The sequence below is a fragment of the Mesoplodon mirus genome (assembly GCF_964341445.2).
Source record: "Mesoplodon mirus genome assembly, chromosome: 6".
Lineage (NCBI taxonomy): Eukaryota > Metazoa > Chordata > Mammalia > Artiodactyla > Ziphiidae > Mesoplodon > Mesoplodon mirus.
Genome location: NC_138982.1, coordinates 51,774,132 through 51,795,962, shown reverse-complemented (window position 1 = coordinate 51,795,962; position 21,831 = coordinate 51,774,132).

Genomic DNA, 21,831 nt, shown 5'->3' with positions numbered 1-21,831 from the left:
TGAGAGATCAGTAAAAGAATTCATAAGAAAAAATAGGCATCAATAACTTGGACACTCCACAGGTCAGAATCACAGAATCACCTTATCTGCTATGATATATCCTCTTGATATGTAATGCTTCTCCTTTAAAAAAGTCATGCTAGAAAGATTTTATAGCTCTTAGAGGAAATAGTTATGAGATTTACTATCATGAACCAGTTTATATTGGAGCCCTACTGAAACTATGGGTAAGTAACTTATTATTGAATTAAAATAAAAATGATGCCACAGACCTTAACATCCATCCATCCATCCGTTCAATCATTGGATACTTACAGAACACTAACTGTGCATCAGAAAGGCATGGAAGATAAAGTCATGCTAGGCATGGAGGATAAAGTGATGACCAAGATAAACCTATTCCCTTATTTCAAAGAGCTAACAGTCAGACAGAGGAAGATAGACATTAAAGGAGAAATAGTTTAAAAATTATCCTATTTGGACTACTGAGGAATCCTCCTACTACATTATAATCCATTACTTTGACACCATTTGAAGAGAACTGTCTAGTAAATATTGTTGAATTTCAAAATGCTTGTGGGTCCACATATTTGAGAGGCATATAAAGAAACTAAAATTGTTTTAAGAGAGCACATCCTGGACGCTAAGGTGACTTGAAATCATGCTATATGAAGAACAAGAAAAGGAACAGTAATAATTAGTCTAGAGAAGGCAGACATTTTAGTAATCACCAGGCCTCTGAAGTTTGAAATGTGGCAAAGGAAGATGATCTAGTTTGCAGGGTCTTCGAGAGTTGAACAGAGAACAATAGATAGAAGCAAGAGAAAGCAGATTCCATCTCATAAAAAGAAATATCTTTATTTGATTTTCTTGATCAGGATTGTATCAAGATCAAATGGGTTTCTAAAGAAACAACGAGATTTCCATCAGTGGCATATTGCTTCATCTCTTAGCAAGGATACTGTAAAATTTTCAACTGAAAAATGGGCAGTTGGGGTGTGGCCAAGGTGGCAGAGTAGGAAGACCCTGAGCTTACCTCCTTCCATGGGCACAGAAAAATTACAACTATTTACAGAGCAACTGTCTATGAGAACAACCCGAAGACTAGCAGAAAAGATTTTCCACAACTAAGGATATAAAAAAGGAACTGGGCTTCCCTGGTAGCAAAGTGGTTGAGAATCCACCTGCCAATGCAGGGGACACGGGTTCGAGCCCTGGTCCAGGAAGATCCCACATGCCGTGGAGCAACTAAGCCCGTGCGCCACAACTACTGAAGTCCGTGTGCCTAGAGCCTGTGCTCCACAAGAAGAGAAGCCACCGCAATCAGAAGCCCATGCACCGCAATGAATAGTAGCCCCTGCTCGCCGCAGCTCAACTAGAGAAAGCCTGTGTGCAGCAACGAAGACCCAACGCAGCCAAAAATAAATAAATAAAATAAATTAAAATAAATAAAAGGGAACCACAAGAAGACAGGTAGGAGGAACAGAGACACAGATCCATACCCATGAATAAGTGACCCACGAACAGGAAGTCAATCACAATTGCAGAGATCCTCCCCAAGCAGAGAGAGGTTACAGTCCCATATCAGTTTCCCCAGCATGGGGGTCCTGCACCGGGAAGATGAGCTCAGAGAATAACTGGCTTTGAAGGTCAGCAGGGCTGGCATATGGGAGAGCCAGAGAACTGTAGGAAACAGAGACTCTTAAAGGGTGCTCACAAAATCACACACGCTCCAAGACCCAGCAAAAAGGCAGTAATTTGAAAAGAGCCTTGGTTAGACCCATTTGCTAATCTTGGAGAGCCTCCTGGAGAGACAGGAAACAATTGGGATTCCCTCTGGGCACATACATACTGGCAGCAGCCATTCTGGGGAGCTTGTTCTACCACAAGGACATTGGTGATGGCAATCACCATTTTGGAGTCCTCCCTTTAGCCTATTAGTGCCAGGGGCTTACCCATCCACCAGCGAGCCAACACCAGTCCTGGGAACCCCCGGGTTCCACAGTCAGCTATTCCAGGACCTGGCCACATCCCCCAGTAGGCCAACCCCAGGGCACCCCAGGTACTACTGCCAGCCACTCTAGGACCTGGCCCTATTTACTAGTGGGTCAGCAGCCTCCGCACAAGGCAGGGCCTGGCAGCCAACTGTGCCTGGGACCAGCCCTGCCTATCACTGGGCCCACAGTAGTCATCCCTGACCACACAGCCAACATAACGGGCACTCTCTAGAGCATATACCTCTGGTGACCAGAGGGAAGTGTGCTGCTGGGTCCCATAGGACATCTCCTACATAAGGCCACTTCTTCAAGATGGGGAAATGTAACCAACCTACCTAATACATGGAAATAAAAACAGAGAATTAGGCAAAATGTGGGACAGAGGAATATGTTCCAAAAAAGAAACAAGAGAAAGCCCCAAAAGAAGAACTAAGCAAAATGGAGATAAGCAATTTACCCAAAAAGTGTTCAAGGTAATAATCATAAAGATGCTCAATAAATTCAGGAGAAGAATGGATGAACACAGTGAGTTCCAAATAATTCTCCTCCTACAGTTATATCTTTGCCTTTTCCAAGGATAAATGACCTTGTCTTTCTATACAATATCATCCAAATCTTTTGTTAATATTTCATTTCAGGAATTGCTCAGCCTTTTTTCATGGAGAGGATGTATCTAAATCACCCAACAGCCTTTAAAAACCATTGAGGATTCACTAGATCTCAGTAGATCCTGGGAATCTCTATTTTGAAAAAGCTGCTTCCAGTCTTTATGATGTCAGACCTAGTGAGGGAATCTCTGCTTTGTCATCTTATTCCAAACCACACTTTTGTCCTCATCCCCTCCCTTTCACAAGCACATACTCCCGTAAGGAAAAAGTACAGAATTTCAAATCCTGAATATATAGATTTAAATCCCAGACAATCTATTAACTAGTTGTCTTTTAGGCAAGTGGCAATATCTTCAAGGCTCTTCTGGACAGGGATATATTAATACTTAATCTGAAGGACTGTTTTTTTTTTTCTTTTTGCAGTACGCGGGCCTCTCACTGTTGTGGCCTCTCCCGTTGCGGAGCACAGGCTCCGATGCGCAGGCTCAGCGGCCATGGCTCACGGGCCCAGCCACTCGGCGGCATGTGGGATCTTCCCGGACGGGGCACGAACCCGTGTCCCCTGCATTGGCAGGCGGACTCTCAACCACTGTGCCACCAGGGAAAGCCCCCGAAGGACTGTTTTAAAAACTAAATTAGATTATGTACATAAAGCACCTGTCATAGTCACTGGCACATATGAGTTTAATAGAAGGAAGCACCCATTGTCAATTTCTCATCACTACTCAACTCTACACATGTTGAACATGATTCCTCTAATAATCTATTAAATCATAACTGAACTTGAAGGACCACAGGTATACACAGAGAACCTCAAACTCCTCTTATTATTCTCAACAACACTGACCACCATCCAAGTGAACTTGGTCCCTTGAAAATGGTCAAATAGTATCGAGATATATGAGAATATTTGTGCTTAGAAATTCAAAATAGAATCTTCGGCAGATGAATAATTTGTTGCACTTTTCAAAAAGAGTAAGAAAGGAATTTTAAGAATTAAAAAATAGATAATTTCACAATCTAATTTTAATACTATTCTCCCTGAATAAGATCTTTGCATTCTGAAAGGTATCCCTCTTTATAGGGAAGGGTGCAGTTAATGCCATGTCATAAATTTTGGACTTCCCTTCCTTTAATCCTAGGGTGGACAAATTTTTGTAAAGGAAGTTTACCCCTTAAGTTCCTGACTCTCCTGAAATAAATATTGAGAGTATCAGAGTTCAGAAATTTCTAAAATGGGCTTGCCTTTAAAAACTTCAGCTGACTCAAAACAAATTTTTTGTCCACACTTGCCACCAGTCTAAATGTAGGACAAACCAGAATGTGTATGCTTGATCATCATTCTTGCCATAGCTTTCTTGCTGGACACCTGCAATCTTATTTCTTATAGGGTTCTTCCTGTCAGGGCTTCTAGTTAACTCCCAACCTGGAACATAGTACTTGTTCAATAAATGTTTATTTAATGTATGAATGAGTGAATGGGTATTATGGGAACATAAGGAACACGTATTTAACACAAGTTGTAAAAGAGAAAGAAAAGCTTTGGGGAGAGATTAAATTGAAGTTGAGTCTTGAGTGATGAATGGAAGTTTGTTGGGAGTAGATGTGGAATGTGTGGAAAAACAGCCAGGCAGAGAGAACTATATGACTTAAGAAACAAAGAGGAGAAAGAGCATATTCAATGTGAGGACCAGCAAGTTGCTTTTCAAAGCAATAGTTGGAGATAAGCCTGAGGAGTAGGCAGGATTCAAGTCATAAATGAATTTGATATCACATTTAAAAATTTAAACTTGACTCAGTAGGTGATGAATAGTTGCTTAATATAGAAGAAACTTTTTAAGGAAATAACTGAATCAAGTAAATCAAGTATATATATATATATGTATATATATATATATATATTTTTTTTTTAAATGGGTCACTGTGGTAGATGCGTATAGGATGGATTTAAAGAGGGCAGGGGTCAAAACTTGAGTCCAGGAGACCAAACCACAGGATATTCAATATATATTTGTTGAAATAATGATGGTGAAAATGAGGACAGTAGTGATATTAATAATTACAGGCATAACTATGCTAATGATGATGATGATTATATACCCAACTTTTGTCAAAGGCTTACTATACATCAAGTCTTACGCTGAGCATTTTACATTGTTACCTTATTTAATTATCATAACATCTATGAGGAAGGCACTTATTTCATTTTACAGATAAGGAAATTTAGACTTGAAGAGGTTTAAAAAAATGTGTCTCATCACCCCTGTGATATTCTTCCCCAAACACATAACCTCATCTAAGAAGAGAAAATATCAGACAAACCCAAATTGAGGATAACTCTCCAAAATACCCAACCAATACTCTTCAAAACTGTCACATTCATGAAAGATAAGGAAGGATGGAAGAATTGTTTGCTTTAATAACTGTATAATTGTTATATAAGATGTCAATATTAGGGAAAATGGGGTGAAGTTTATATAAAAACTCTCTACTATCTTTGCAAATCTTTTGTAGGCATAAAAATATTTCAAACTAAAATTTTTTTAAAACTTCTATGTGCCCATAGAATATAGCAGGCAAAATATAAGATAAGCCTGAAGTATTCTGTAGTGCTAGAAGGTAAGGTAGTTTAAAAATTAAAGAAAAAAGATACAGGACCCAATCTGAAGGAACTCCCAATAGCCACAATTTGAGCAACATGATAAATAACAGAAAAGTTGGATTACAAGCCAAAGAATAAAATAAATATATATGTGTCCATACTAATATAAAGAAATTATTGGATGTATAACTAAATGGGGTTTAAGAGACAAATCTTCCTTACAAAAGAATTCCAAATAATAAATGTAGAAGAAATTTGGAAAATGGAAAATCACCACTAGAACACCACATGATAATTGTTGCAGACAATATCCACTGGAAAATGTTTAAATTAGTGGGTAGTGGACTTCAGACTATACTACAAAGCTACAGTAATCAAGACAGTATGGTACTGGCACAAAAACAGAAATATACATCAATGGAACAAGATAGAAAGCCCAGAGATAAACCCACACACATATGGTCACCTTATCTTTGATAAAGGAGGCAAGAATATACAATGGAGAAAAGACAGCCTCTTCAATAAGTGGTGTGGGGGAAACTGGACAGCTACATTTAAAAGAATGAAATTAGAACACTCCCTAACACCATACACAAAAATAAACTCAAAATGGATTAAAGACCTAAATGTAAGGCCAGAAACTACAAAACTCTTAGAGGAAAACATAGGCAGAACATTCTATGACATAAATCACAGGAAGATCCTTTTTGACCCACCTCCTAGAGAAATGGAAATAAAAACAAAAATAAACAAATGGGACCTAATGAAACTTCAAAGCTTTTGCACAGCAAAGGAAGCCATAAACAAGATGAAAAGACAAACCTCAGAATGGGAGAAAATATTTGCAAATGAAGCAAATGACAAAGGATTAATCTCCAAATTTTATAAGCAGCTCATGCAGCTCAATAACAGAAAAACAAACAACCCAATCAAAAAATGGGCAGAAGACCTAAATAGACATTTCTCCAAAGAAGATATACAGATTGCCAAAAAACACATGAAAGGATGCTCAACATCACTAATCATTAGAGAAATGCAAATCAAAACTACAAGGAGGTATCACCTAACACCAGTCAGAATGGCCATCATCAAAAAATCTACAAGCAATAAATTCTGGAGATGGTGTCGAGAATTGGGAACCCTCTTGCACTGCTGGTGGGAATGTAAATTGATACAGCCACTATGGAGAACAGCGTGGAGGTTCCTTAAAAAACTAAAAATAGAACTACCATATGACCCAGCAATCCCACTACTGGGCATATGCCCTGAGAAAACCATAATTCAAAAAGAGTCATGTACTACAATGTTCATTGCAGCCCTATTTACAATAGCCAGGACATGGAAGCAACCTAAGTGTCCACTGACAGATGACTGGATAAAGAAGATGTGGCACATATATACAATGAAATATTACTCAGACATAAAAAGAAATGAAATTGAGTTATGTGTAGTGAGGTGGATGGACTTAGAGTCTGTCATACAGAGAGAACTAAGTCAGAAAGAGAAAAACAAATACCATATGCTAACACATATATATGGAATCTAAAAAAAAATGGTTCTGAAGAACCTAGGGGGAGGACAGGGATAAAGACCAAAATGTAGAAAATGGACTTGAGGACACGGTGGGAAGGGTAAGCTGGGACGAAGTGAGAGAATGGCATGGACATATATACACTACCAAATGTAAAATAGATAACTAGTGGGAAGTAGCCACATAGCACAGGGAGATCAGCTCCATGCTTTGTGATCATCTAGAGGGGTGGGATAGGGAGGGTAGGAGGGAGATGCAAGAGGAAGGAGATATAGGGATATATGTATAGCTGATTCACTTTGTTATACAGCAGAAACTAACATATCATTGTAAAGCAATTATATTCCAATAAAGATGTTAAAAAAAAAAAAGAAATTAGTGGGTAGAACTCCAAGGAGAAACAGGATATTTTCATACCTACAAAGTATCTCCACAAAACTATTTTTTAATTACTATGATGGTTTTAACATATATCCACCAATTCTTTTATACTTTCCCTCTGAGGTGGAATATAATTCTCCTTCCTTTGAGTGTGGATAGAACTTACTTACTTTTAATGTATAGAATATGGAAGAGGGGAGGGAAGTAATTTTATAGTGGAGGAACCTGGAAGAAACTGCTTTAACCAAGAGATCAAGGTTACATCACCAGTTATAAGTCATACTGATATCATATACCTCATATATGATACAATGCGAAACACTTCAGCTCTGTGATATTTTTTCCAAAAATCTATAACTCAGTCCAATCATGATAAAACATCAGACAAACCTAGGGGCACTCTACAATACTCTTCAAAAGTTTCAGGGTCATGAAAAAAAAAAGAAAAGACTGGGAAACAGCTAACAGATTGATTGGAAGAGACTAAAGAGACAGGACAACTACATGCAATGTAGTGTTCTGGATTGAATTTTGGACCAGAAAAAAATAATATTAGTTGGAAAACTGGTGAAATCTGAACAAAGCCTATAGTTTAGTTAGTAATATTGTATCAATGTTACTATTGTTCCTAGTTTCAGTGAATATACTACTGTAATATAAAATGCTAACATATGAGAGGCTGAGTGAAAAGTAGATGGGAACTTTCTGCACTACCTTCACAGCTCTTCTGTAAATCTCAATTTTTTTCAAAATTATAAAATAATTGTAAGGACCCCCAGTCAAAAGACATTAATAAAGTGTTCATGGGAAATAAAAGAGAAAGGTAAATGGTCCCATAACAGGATTAACACCACTCGTAATAAGAGGAAATCAAATTAAAATTATCCTGAGATATCATTACGGTTGACCCTTGAACAACAGAGGTTGAACTGGGTGGGTCCACTTACGTGTGGATTTTTTTCAACAAACACATACAGTAATACACATTTGGTAGCTGGTTAAATACATGGATGCAGAATTTCAAATGCAGAGTGCCAACTAGGTAGGGACTTGGGCATCCACTTGGTATCTGCGGCAGGTCCTGGAACCAATGCCCCTGCAAATACCAAGGGTCAACTGTAGTTTACCTATGGAAAGTCACATAAATGATCAAATTTAGCATCCTTGATAGAGGAGCCATCTTAGATTATATGTCTCCTTATGTTATGCAATATGAAGAACACCATACTTATGAAATATTTTGCCAAAGTGTTTAATCTGAATCTAATCAAGATTTTAACACCCAGTTTATTAAAGATACAGGAAATGGAGGAACTGTTAATAACCCAAAGAAGAAACAACCAGATAAAGCCAGAATTGGGGGCATTCTAAGGAACAATTGGTTGGACTAAAAAACTCTAGTAATGGGGGGAAAAGTGAAGGGACTGTTCTAGTTTAAAAGGTTCTAGGGCTTCCCTGGTGGCGCAGTGGTTGGGAGTCCGCCTGCCGATGCAGGGGACATGGGTTCGTGCTCCCGGTCCGGGAGGATCCCATATGCCGCCACGGAGCGGCTGGGCCTGTGAGCAGAGCTTGCGCGTCCGGAGCCGGTGCTCCACAGCGGGAGAGGCCACAACAGTGAGAGGCCCGCGTACCGCAAAAAAATAAAAAATTAAAAAAAAAGATTCTAAAGACATCAAATAAATGCAATGCAAACTTTATTTGAATCCTAGTTTGAAAAAAATAGCTTGAAAAGACATTTTTGCGGGCTTCCCTGGTGGCGCAGTGGCTGAGAATCTGCCTGTCAATGCAGGGGACACGGGTTCGAGCCCTGGTCTGGGAAGATCCCACATGCCGCGGAGCAACTGGGCCCATGAGCCACAATTACTGAACCTGCGCGTCTGGAGTCTGTGCTCCGCAACAAGAGAGGCCACGATAGTGAGAGGCCAGCGCACCGCGATGCGATGAAGAGTGGCTCCCGCTTGCCGCAACTGGAGAAAGCCCTCGCACAGAAACGAAGACCCAACACAGCCAAAAATAAATAAATTAATTAATTAAAAAAAAAACATTTTTGCTACAATTTGGGTACAATTTAGGTAACTGTGTATAGAGACTAAACATTAAATACTACCATGTTAGTGCTATTTTTCTGAGGTTAGATAATGGCATTATGGTTGAGGAGACTGTCATTATTTGGGGGAGATTCATGCTGAAATATTTAGGGGTAAAGTCTACTGATACCTGCAACTTAATATAAAATGGTTAAGCCAAAGAAAAAGAGAGAGAGAAAGAGAAAGAAATAATGCAAAAATTGACAAAATGTTAACTACTATAATCCAGGTCTAGATATTTCGATATTTTTGTACTATTTTTCTTCCAACTTCTCTGTATATTTGAGAATTCTCAAAATAAAAAGTTGGGAAAAAATACACTAAACCTGACTCGAATATATATAGGGGCTGGGCAAAAACAAAAATGAAGCACCTGTAAGGTACAGGTAGAAGTAGGCTTCTACCCCAAACTTCAGCTCCCTGACTCACCCCCTTCTCTTCCCATCTCAGGATTCCATGGATATTCAGTATTCTAGCCCAGTCCAAGCTGTCTCCACATCTCTTACAAACAGCCACTCCTGGTCACCTTTTCAGGCTCACTTAGTGGTCCTGGGAAAAGGCCCACATGAGTCCTGGGAGCAGGCTTGGGGACATTTAGAAAGGCACTCGGGGTCCTAGGAAACAGAAGCATGATCTAAAAGTGAGGATACAGGAGAAAGCACTTACCTTTGGCCTTATGAAATCATCATCTAGGAGTGACATTCTTGTTTTATACCAGGGTCTAAGGGTAGTATTCGTCCAAATTTCCAACAACTAGCAAGCAGTAGAGCAATAGTCTAGAAGTAAGATCCTCAAACTTGTAGGAGGCCAAGGGTCCTCACATGGAAATAACTGGGTGAAGTGGTTTTCACCTTGTGAACATATACCCACTTTGTAACTCTTAAGTCTCCAGAAGTCACCCTCTTTGGGGATGAAGCACAGAGTAGTATCCACTAACCAGGTTAACTGATCCACTCCTACTAGTCCACTTCCTAGCCCACAAGACTGTGTACCACTTTCACATCCAAACACTCCTCCATCTTCTGCTAACATGAAAACCAAAGGCTCCTGTGCATATCAAAGGATGCAAATGGGCCAGTATCTTTGTTGGTGATTACAACGATGTCACTTATTGGTCTTTGCAGGAGGAGGGAGACAGAATGCAATTTAGAATCTAGAAAAAATTGTTTAAATGAACACATTATTTGATGGATAGTTTTTTCATTTACTTCCAGGCATATTATGTTACATTAACAAAACAATCTTGAGAGTCTTTCTGTTTAAAATAACACACACAGGAATAAATCCACAACAAAATACCTTTTCCTGTTTAAAAGTTAAAACATTGCTTTTTCATCTTATTGTACGTGGATGTAGATGTCAAAGATGCTAATTGTTTCAAAGCATTGAAACTGGTTAATGTTTTTCTTTCTGGGTAACCTCTTCTCAGAACCAACTAGTTTGCCTATATGTTCTTTTTCCAGGGCTTTCAGCCAGAAATTGCTATAAAAGTGGGCTTTTACAGCAGCAAGTCTGTTTTATAACTTGACTTGAATACCAAACTAAACCATTTCCAACAATTACTGAAACAAACAGCAGGTTACATTTTTATGCCCCTTATACTACTCTATATAATTCAGAGATGTCAACAAGCTATTTTCTTTGCACACTGTATGCTGTGTTAGTGTATAAGTGTACGATGTGCCTTATTTACGCAAATAATGCACAGGCAAAAGAAAAAAAAAAGACTGGTTTCAGTATGTCCCTGGGCTTAAGTAATCATTTCAACATCTAAAAAGCATGCCCGTATATACACTGCCAAATGTAAAATACATACATAGCTAGTGGGAAGCAGCTGCATAGCACAGGGAGATCAGCTCAGAGCTTTGAGACGACCTAGAGGGGTGGGATAGGGAGGGTGGAAGGGAGACGCAAGAGGGAGGAGATATGAGGATATATGTATACATATAGCTGATTCACTTTGTTATACAGCAGAAACTAACACACCATTGTAAAGCAACTATACTTCAATAAAGATGTTAAAATAAAAACAAATTTTTAAAAAGCATGTCTATCTGTGAGTTCTTTATGCTAACACAGGTTGGAAATCAAGGGACAGTTCCAGAGGAGGAGCCCTCCCTCAGCTCTCTCTGTTGCCATTAGCGCAGGTCTTCAAGGCACATGTTTTCTCCTGGGTTTCTATGTTTGTTTTACTCACTGCTTTCCTGTTCCTCTGCTTAAGCCAATTTTATGAATAAGCCAGAAATTGCTTGGCACAGAAGCCTCCCTACCACCTGAAAAATGGGCTTTAACTTCAAAACTCACACAGATACAGTAAGGTAAGTCATCTTTTTTAATGGTCATTAGAATGATTTTTAAAAGAAGTAGTGTTACTGTATTATAGGATATTCCTATTGGGGTATTGGCCTAACTTTTCCCACTTCCCAACAGGGAAGTATGACTTAACTATAGTATGAAAACAAAAAATGGTGTGTGAGCATTTGGTAAAGTTTACAAAAGTACTTTTCCCCCTTTATTTATGTAAAAAAAAAGTAAAAATTATAAGAAAACTTAAATGCAATCAAATGTGTTAATTATTTATACCTCAAACTTACAAGTTACTCTTTTAACCTTTTACTTACTGTTACATTAGGTAAAATTGCATTTGATAAAGAAAAGTTGAATTTTTACTCCAAGGTCTTGCTTTTGTATCCCATCATTTAATATCAGCAACAATCAGGTACTAGAACCAAAAATGACCCATGTTATTAAGGACATGGCTACCTATTCTAGTGGAAATGTCCAAGCATGACAAATAAATTTCAGGATAGGTTTATTTGATCAATCTTTCTTTAAAATCATTGTACTCTGATTTATCTTGAATAATATTTGAAACAGTATTGAGAAGTAAATAAATGTATTTGGTTAGAACTCACCATGAAAATTTAGGTAAATAAGCCCCAAACCAAAATTATGTCTTTCTTTCAAGTCTCAAGACAGTATGAACTTAAAGTGAGGGTCTGGCCCCCAAACATGTGAAAAGACTTTTATTCACCTTTTCCAGGGCAATGAAGAAGATCACCTCTTTTATTAACCTCCCTTACTATAAAAGCCAGCAGGTGAACAAATAGAATGGTCATTGTGGAAGAGCAAACGATAGAAAGAAAATGTATATTTTTGAAATGCATATGCATATTGAAAATGAAAATGTATACTTAGGAATTGTCTCCAATCTCCTAATAATTCATATTTAATACACTGCTGACAATATCTGTACGAGTTTACTTATGAAATGATATGATGCCAATGGGTCTTAATACAAGACTTCAATATCTGTAACGATATAATTTGGATCCCCTCCTTTATACAATGTTAGAATCCATCCTTCCTTTATAACCCATATACAAAGCAACTTCCTGTCATATGGATTCTTTGGGAAATCTTAATATGATACACAATAAAACTAGGAAATTATCTACTGAATTTTTATAAATATTTTCCTTTTCTGCATCTAGATTTTTTTAAATAACTTAGAAATGTTTTGTATAGAACATGATGTTATTTTCCATAATAGTTTAAAAGTGCTAAATGAGATTGTTCAATTTATTTTTTAATTCTATAAGAAGCCTACTAAAGAAATCATTTATAAATGTAAATCCCCAAACTGGCAACCAGTAAAGTATAAATCCATTCTAGTGGATTTTTGCTAGTGATCACCCATAATGAATCTTAAGATATAACTCTTTATAGATATAAAATTCATACATTCTCAAATGCCTTCAAAGTATTATGTAAAATGTAACAATAGTATTCTGCTTCAGTTTTACTTATGAATTCTTTCCTGAAGAAGCAAAAGAACTGCCCAGTGCTGAGCATTTAATCAAAAAAAAAAAAAATCCAAATCTAGACAGATTGAGTTTTCCCTAGACTGAATTTGCTTAAACTGCAAATTGAGTCAGCTTTGAATAGTTCATTTATTTTTAAGCATGTACACTTCTTCTATTATAAAGTCCCCCAATTTTGTTTATCTGTTTATTTTGTTTGTTTTAAATAAGTGAAACAAAAATAATCATAGCTCAAGCTTTCACTGTGTACTTCAAACAGAAGAAAGAGGGTACATCATGGTGCCAGTCTGGTAATCATTGATGAAAAAGCATCAGGAAAGAGCAGTCACCTTTATTTGTTCAAGGAAACCTGATCCTAGTAAGCAATATTTTACAGACCTGAAGTCTCACTTATGGATTAAAAAAAATCAGTATACATTCTACCCAGCATGTTTGCTGTAACTGCACATATTATGGACCATGCACCATCACTTCCTCTTGCCTGCACTGCTTGTTTCAAATATGTGTACATTCCTCTCTGAGCACTAAGTAACAGAATCATTACCATCATAATAATCAGTTTAGGATTTGCTACATGTAACCTTATTTAGTAGCACATTCCACTGGAAATTATAACTGTACTTTAGTAGAGTGCATTCTTCTTTCTGGAAAATTCATTTTGAACAACAGAGCTTGCAGTCACTAATGTGTGACTGCACATATATGACTTCTTAATCATGAAAATTAATATGTACACAAAGGATCAAAAGAAATCTTCTAATAAACATGGATTTAGTTTCTGTGTCTAGAGATGGATACTAAAAAGTATAAAGCATGATCCCTGGTGTTTAGGAGCTTGTGATCTAGCTGGAGGAACTGAGGGAAATATACAGGAAACAGTGAATAACAGGTGATGATAATGCCAGAACAAGAGACAACAACAGTAGTTCCAAAGGAGTTTTATAAAGTGTTGACACCTTAGTCATTTTAGAGGCATTGCAGCACTGGATGGATGCCTGACGGATCTGGAAAGATTCAGGAGGAGAAGAAGATCTGTTCAAATGTCACCTCCACTTTCTAGTCTTTCCTGAATGCCTTGGACAAAGCTATGGCTTTTTATATTCCCAATAAACCCTTTACAAGCAGTGGCACTTGTTGCACTGTATTATAATTAATTACTTATTTGTCTCCCCTCCTTAATTACCTTTGAGCTAGTAAAGGCAAAGCAGGATCTTCTAAATTTTTATATTCTCCTTGCCTTCAAAGTGCTCAACAAGTGTTTATTGAATGCATATTTGAATGACTGCGGAGCCATACGAGCAAAGGTACCAGGCAGAAATAAGCACAGCACGTCCAAGATTTATTGAAAGAACTGGCTGTGTAGAAGAAGGATTTTTATGTTTAATAAAAGATCAGTTTAAATGATTAGAGAGATGACCTAGGAGGGTCTTTCTTGGTCTGGACTGGCATTATCTTCTCTTGGCTGGACTCACAATCCTAGTTTCTCTTGGTCATCTAGGTCCATCATTTCCCAGCCCTCTGTGATTAAAAGATAGCACTAACCAGACTTGAGATCCTTCAGCATCAGTCCTTAGAGTTCATTCTGCCCAATATTGAGCCTGTGACATATACAAAATGAATTTTATAAAGGTTAAGCCAGTTGAGTATAGGATGAATTAGAGGACTAAGAGACTACTGAAAAAGTTCTGTCTAGAAAATAATACCAGTGGAGGTTTAAAGGAAACTACACTAGAGAGGAATGATGGAAAGAAATTGGTATTGATACACAGTGAGGGAGGATGTTGAGGAAAGGGGAAGGGTTAAATATGACTCCACAGTTCTGGGTGAGGATAAGTGCACTGTTGAAAGAAATAAACCTAGGGAGTGAAATCTAATGGGTTTGTTACAGGGAAAAGACAATCCGTTTATGTAAGACGTTGGAAATATGAGAGAGGACTTCTGGAAATTAAATGGCAATCTAAAAGTAGTGAGAGTTGATGCTGTGAGTGTGGAAAAGATTTCAAAGGCAGAAGAGAGCTCTGGACAAGGACTTGGAAAATATCTGAGTGTCTTTGAGTAAGTAACTCAATCTCTTCCCTTCTATAAAAGGATGATAATACCTTGCTCTTTATTGCATGGGGAAGAAGTAAAGGAGGATAAGACTGCAAAGTGGTTTTGAAGACGTAAGGCATTATGCAAACATATATTGTTACTTGTCTTCCTACTTTATTCCCTATCCTTCCAGTAATCATTTTTCATAATAAAAATAAATCAACGTATGATACAGTAATAATTTTAACTAAGTAATCACACAAAAAACTCACATACTCTTACTGATGTGAAGAATTAATCTAATTTACATTCCACTTTCTATCACAGAGATAGTGTAAGAAGAAATATGAAATAGTGTAATAAAAAACATATAATTTTATTTCTGTAGTTTATTATGTGCCGAATGTTGTTCAGTGAGAATCAGTGTGGGATATACGGCACAGAGCATTTAAGTAACTGGTCTACGGTTCACATAGCTAGTGCCATATCATCACCTAATCTGAGATGACAGTACCATTATTGTTTTATCTACCATTCATAGAGGACAAAAATGCAGCCGATTAAACTACAATATGTCATCAATTCCAATTTGGGCCCCAATTTCAGAGACATTAAAGTGTAGAGGAAAGAGTACATCTTATAACTAATGAAATATTGAAAGTGATAGACACTAAATGCTTTTTTGTTTCTAACCACTGTGCAGTACCAACTCCCATAGGAAAGGTGATTTATAAATCCCTGTTGCAGGGGCATCACCATTTCTTTAATGCTTGGTAGCACACTCAGTTAAATTTGGAGTATGGTCCTATGAGTTTAAAGGAAAGCAAGAAAGGAGACAAATACTGCTCCCCAGCTATTCCCCATTCCTTTCCATGGTCTTTCCTATTGGGAAGAATCATGGCGGGACCTGAGGACCTTCAAGGTGCCCTGAACATAAGACCACTGCTGACATCACTCAGTCTTTGGGACCCTAGCCAGAACAGCTCTACTGTGATAAAAATGAATTAAGTGTTCTGCAGATTTTCAAGAGACTGGAAATTCTTCTTCACATGGAAGAGAGACCATAAAACCCAAATCAGTTGTAAAACAGACTAGTTGGCCTCATAAGAAGTCTTATGATCAATGAGAATTCAAGATGCATTTCATTGCCTTGCTAATATAAGTTTTTACTCTACCAATTTTTCCCCAAATAAAGAGTAAGTACCTAAACAGTACAAGGCACATTTCGTTTGGTTCCACAATGTGTACTGAAAATAACGTCTGTTGTTTCATCCATATGTATATCTTTATTTTGAGGTTATTCCTCAAATTAATTAATAAATATAATACTGAAATCACTTATGAACCATATTCATCAAACCAGAAATTGCAGTTTAAATAACTAATAAAACATTCTTTTTAAAATGCTTTAATTATCTTCTGTTCTCTAATGCCATTCCCAACCACCAGTCCTAAAGATCTCTCTAAGGCCATATATTAGCATCATATGATTAGTAGAGGGAAGTGTCACCTAAGAATCCACCATCAAGCCCAGTCCACTTTAGGTCCTTTGGATGTGAACCCCAAAAGGCTATGGGACAAACCAACAACCAAAGGTAAAGGGAAGGGAAACACACTCATCACAGTTTTTTTCACTGAGTTTAAAATTTTCAGATAGAATCACAGGTGGGTATCTGATCCACATAAGACTGTGAAGCCATAGAGGCCAGTAGTGGGACTCACTCATCTCTGTATTCCCAGAGCTTAACTTTGGAGCTGACACAATAAATGTTGAATGGATGAATGAACAAATGAAAAAAAAAAAGGCAAATCAGTGATTCTCCATAATGAATTAGATATCTACCCAAGTTAATTAACCATGTATCACACCATCAGGTTTTTCAGTTTTGGGGCAGTGTGTGTGGGTGTGATGTGGTTCATGGCAGCCAAAAGGATGGACTGGACTACTTCTTACTGGGTGCTGTGAAGCACTGAAAGGTCAACATGGTGCTTTGGTCAGACAGTTGGGGAATCACCTTTTAGCAGAGACTAAAGAGAGAAGCAGAACATAAGGGTTGGTCAAGAAGCCCACAGGGGAAAGCTGAGTGGTCAGGAAAGGATCTGGAAGCCCTAGATGCAAGATAAATGAGGAAACCAAGGACTAGGAGAAATTTTATTAGGTAATATTTACAGACAGAAATAAACCATGTGACAACAGATTTCTATAGAGGACATAGCTTTCATGAATGTATCCTGTGTGGGCACTAAAATTCTGACTTTTGTAGTCAGATAGGGGCCATTCAACTCAGTTTCATGTAATTAGCCATACATAACTTACAGGGATTTTTGACCAGGGCATCTATGCCAAAGGATTTATTAAGAATGATTGAAGTCACACCTTTCAATGAGAATGATACAAAGCATACCAGATACATATTTATACAATAAACTCTAAAGGATACCTAAAAGATATTCAGTTGATTATACTCTCAAACTGCAAGTTCTCTTCCACATGGATATACTGATAACTAAAATAGCAGGGGAGTAGCTATGGTCCTCTCATAGTTCCCAAGCTGTTATTTGTTTTGATTGTGAGCAACTGAGATGTACAGTCTTGATTCCAGAGGCCTTGTTACTAACTCTTGGTTTTATTTACTTGCTTTTAGTGTTTAAGTATTAAATTTTATCACATTTTTGAAACACCTTATTCCCTTTGCTATACATTTCGTACACAGTACTTGGGATGTAATTGGTGCCTTGATAAACATCTTTTGAATGTAGGAATAAACAAACAACCATATCAGTGCTATCAAATACTCATTACATGCTGAGCTGAAGACAAGAACCACAGCTTGGTAAAGTGTGCAATGTCTACTAAAAAGAATTCTATTGGAGCTTTATGGTTCAAAATGTATTCTTCTTATGAGCAACATCTCATTTCGTTCTTAGCCCTTTACTGACATGAATATAAATGAATTACATCATAGTGAATGGCAGTTAAGTATGAGGGACAAAAGAAGGAATGATTGACTGTCTGGAAGGGTCTGGGAAGGCTTTCTGTAGGAGTTGACCTATGAACTGGGTTTTGAAGGCATAACAGAATTTTTCAGGTAGGGCTGAGGAGGATAAATATTCCAGGCAAAGGACTAGCACATTCAAAGGCAGAGCAGGCATCATTATCCTCATTTACTAAGGGCTTGATGCCCAGTAAGTACATGGTAGAACTTGAAACTACTTCTGATTTTTAAGTCTTGTGTTATTTCCACTACAGCCTGCTGTCTCTCTGGCTAATGAGGGACTAAACAGTCAGTCAGAATATCCTGAAAAATAGAAACTGTAATGCAGCTACAAGCTTCCTAAGAAATAACTCCCTGGGTCTTAAGAGTGATATCTATAAAGATGGAAATCCAAAGATAAGTAACACTCTGTGAAAATGAATCTGGAACACAACAGGAAATAAGGACCCAGCATCCAAGGCAACCAGCTGAAAAAGAAAGGAAACCAAGCACCTGATAGATGCCCCAAGTACACATAGTAACAATAATGATCTTGACAATAATAAAAGCACTTTAAATCTCCCATACTGGAACACACCCCAGAAGATTAAATTAGTCACCATGAAAACAGACTGTTTCTGATGTCACTAAAAGGAAAAAAAATGAAAAAAAAATAGCCAAGCCAGATAAATAACTATTTAAAAAATAAAATAAAAAGAGGCAACAGAATAAGACTTATGAGGAAATTAGTACCTTAGAATCCACTCTTCCAAAATAACAAGAAACATAATTTTGGACAGACTCATACTAGTTGTTCACTATAGCTGTGTAGAGACCACAGATGAATGGGACAGTCCTAAGTGATCATAAAAAATGAAACTCATACGTGCAAGTTGCAATGAAAGCTTGTGTAATAGATGCCTGGGTCTTAAACTTAGAGCCATTTGGCAACGAAACTATTCTGTATGATATTGTAATGGGGGATACACATCATTGCACATTTGTCAAAACCCATACCATGTACAATACCAAGAGTGAACCTTAATGTAAACTATAGACTTTAGCTAATAATAATGTAAAACTATTGGCTCATCAATAGTAATGAATGTAGCACACTAATGCAAGATGTTATTAATAGGAGAAACTGTTACAGGGGAGGGGTATAAACGAATTCTGTACTAGCTGCCCATTTCTCTGTTAACCTAAAACTACTCTAAGAAATAAAATCTATTAATTAAAAAAATTAGGGCCATTTTAAGGGCCATTTTAGGGCCATTTTAGGGCCATTGGTGTAGAGCCTAAGGCTATATCTCACATTATATCAAATTTATTGAAATGTCCCCACATCCCACAGTAAATATTATTTTTGCTATGAAATATTTTCAGAAAATATTTTATAATTTTATAGTATTTTTGTAATTTTGCTTTTTAAATTACTTGAGGCTGACCAACTCATTTGATTTGTGATCCTCAATTATCTAGCAATCATGGCATATACTCAAGTATTCTTGTGATGTGAAGAAATTTAACCCACAAATTGTTCAAATATAATAAATGTTTATGAATATTAATCAACTATGGGTCCTGTTTATATAATGTTATATTTTGAGACAACTAGATATTTTAAGTTTAATTTACCATGACTTTTTATATTTGAGGGCCAGTAAATTTTATCTTTCAACTCCTAACATTTTGTAGACCCTAAGAAGCCATTAATCCCTGGCATTATATCTATGTATCCATATTCCCAGAGCGTAAAATGGACCTACTCAAAAGATATATATATATATATGTGTATATGGTATATAGATTTAAAATAATAAGGCTAAGTTACAGGCACTGTGCATAAATATATTTATTTTTATGTTATTATACTTCACATTTATTATATTTCATTTTTATATTTTACCTGATCTCCGTAACAAATTTCTAATCTTAAAAACAGCATCCAGGGGGCTTCCCTGGTGGTGCAGTGGTTGAGAGTCTGCCTGCCGATGCAGGGGACACGGGTTCGTGCCCCGGTCCGGGAAGATCCCACATGCCGTGAAGCAGCTAGGCCCGTGAGCCATGGCAGCTGAGCCTGCGCGTCTGGAGCCTGTGCTCCGCAACGGGAGAGGCCACAACAGTGAGAGGCCCGCGTACCGCAAAAACAAAACAAAAAAACAAAAAAAACAGCATCCAGGAATATTATTGCAGCTTCTTTTCTAATGGTATGTAACATTTTCAAACCTAGACTTCATCTTTTGTCATTTACATAACTCTACAAAGGGATCGTATGATACATAAGAGACTTGTCATATTGCTGCTTCCCAGCACAAACTATCAGGAATTTAAAGTTTTAAAGTACTCATTTAAAAAAAATCCTAAATAAGATGAAGTGGAATAAAATGAAATAAGAAAGGTAACCATTTTATATTTTCCAAAAAACACAGTAATCTTGCCTCCAGCCTTCCCTAATAGCTTTCTTCCAGAAGCACAGGGTAGGAGATTTTAGCTAAAGAAGGAAATTTAATCTAGCTATAAATGAGATTAAGTCTTATACCTCATTATACATCTGAGCATATTTTGTGAAGGAGAAGCTTTTCTCAAGGAAATACCTTATTCAAAGAATGAAGATATTCAAGTTTGAATACTTTAAAATAGTGTTCTCAGATTAACCTAAAAAAAAAATTCTCATAAAACACCCAGGAAATCAGTGTGGAGACAGGCATCAAAATCAAGCCACCAACCTTTTTTTCTTTTCATCCTAGTTATTTTATTTTCCTTCTAACTCTGTCTGATCAAAATTGGAGCAATAAAAAAAAAAAGGCTTGTCTGGGTAAATCTTTCCATCAGGCTTGTATTGGAGCCCTATAAAGTGATAGGGGGATAAAGAATACGCATTCAACATAGGTGATGGTAACTCGATTAATATATATTCATCTATTCATCCACATTGTTCATCCACATGAACAAAATTTTTACAAATGTAAATCAATATATTACAATAAAGAGTGATAGTTGGCAGACATTTGGTCCTGTCCAAAAGGTCCATTAGACATTTGGTCCACATCAAAAGGTCCTTGATATTTGTTTTTGTCCAAAACCATTTGGCATGGACCAAATATGCTTATGGATATTTTGGATAGGACCAAATTTCAAGGACCTTTAGGCATGGACCAAATGTTTTATGCACCAAATGTCTTGTGGACATTTTAAACAGAATTAAATGTCCTGCAAAGGAGAGGGATAAGTATAAAATAGAACTATGTACAAAGTAGTGCCAGAACAGAGAAGAGATTAGTAACATCTCTTGCAGAGCTTAGTAACATCTCTTTGCAGAGAGTTAAGAGAGAAGTGATGGAACAGGGATATTTGTGCTGGGTTTTTTAAGATGAATAAGAGTTTGCCAGATTGGAGAAAGTTCATTCCGGGCAGATATAAAGAACAGCATGTGTAAAGGCATGTGAATTGAAACAAAAGTCTTATATTGGGGAACTTATTTGTGGCTTGAGACTTGTAGAGCTGGGACTACATGTGTCTATTGAGCACTTGAAATGTGTGTAGTGCCAAATGTTAAAATGATAATACTCCGGGTTACCTATTGTTGTTTTGGGGTATTTGGTTGGTTGGTTTATTTGTTTTTCTTATTTTAATGTGGCTACTAGAAAGTTTAAAATTACATATTTCTATTGGACAATGATGCCTAGAGTGTTGAAAACAAAGAATTAATTATGAGAGATAAGGCTGGATAAATCTTCAGGGGCCAAGTCATAAAGACTACTTTGTGACATAGGAAATAGTCTCGACTTGCTC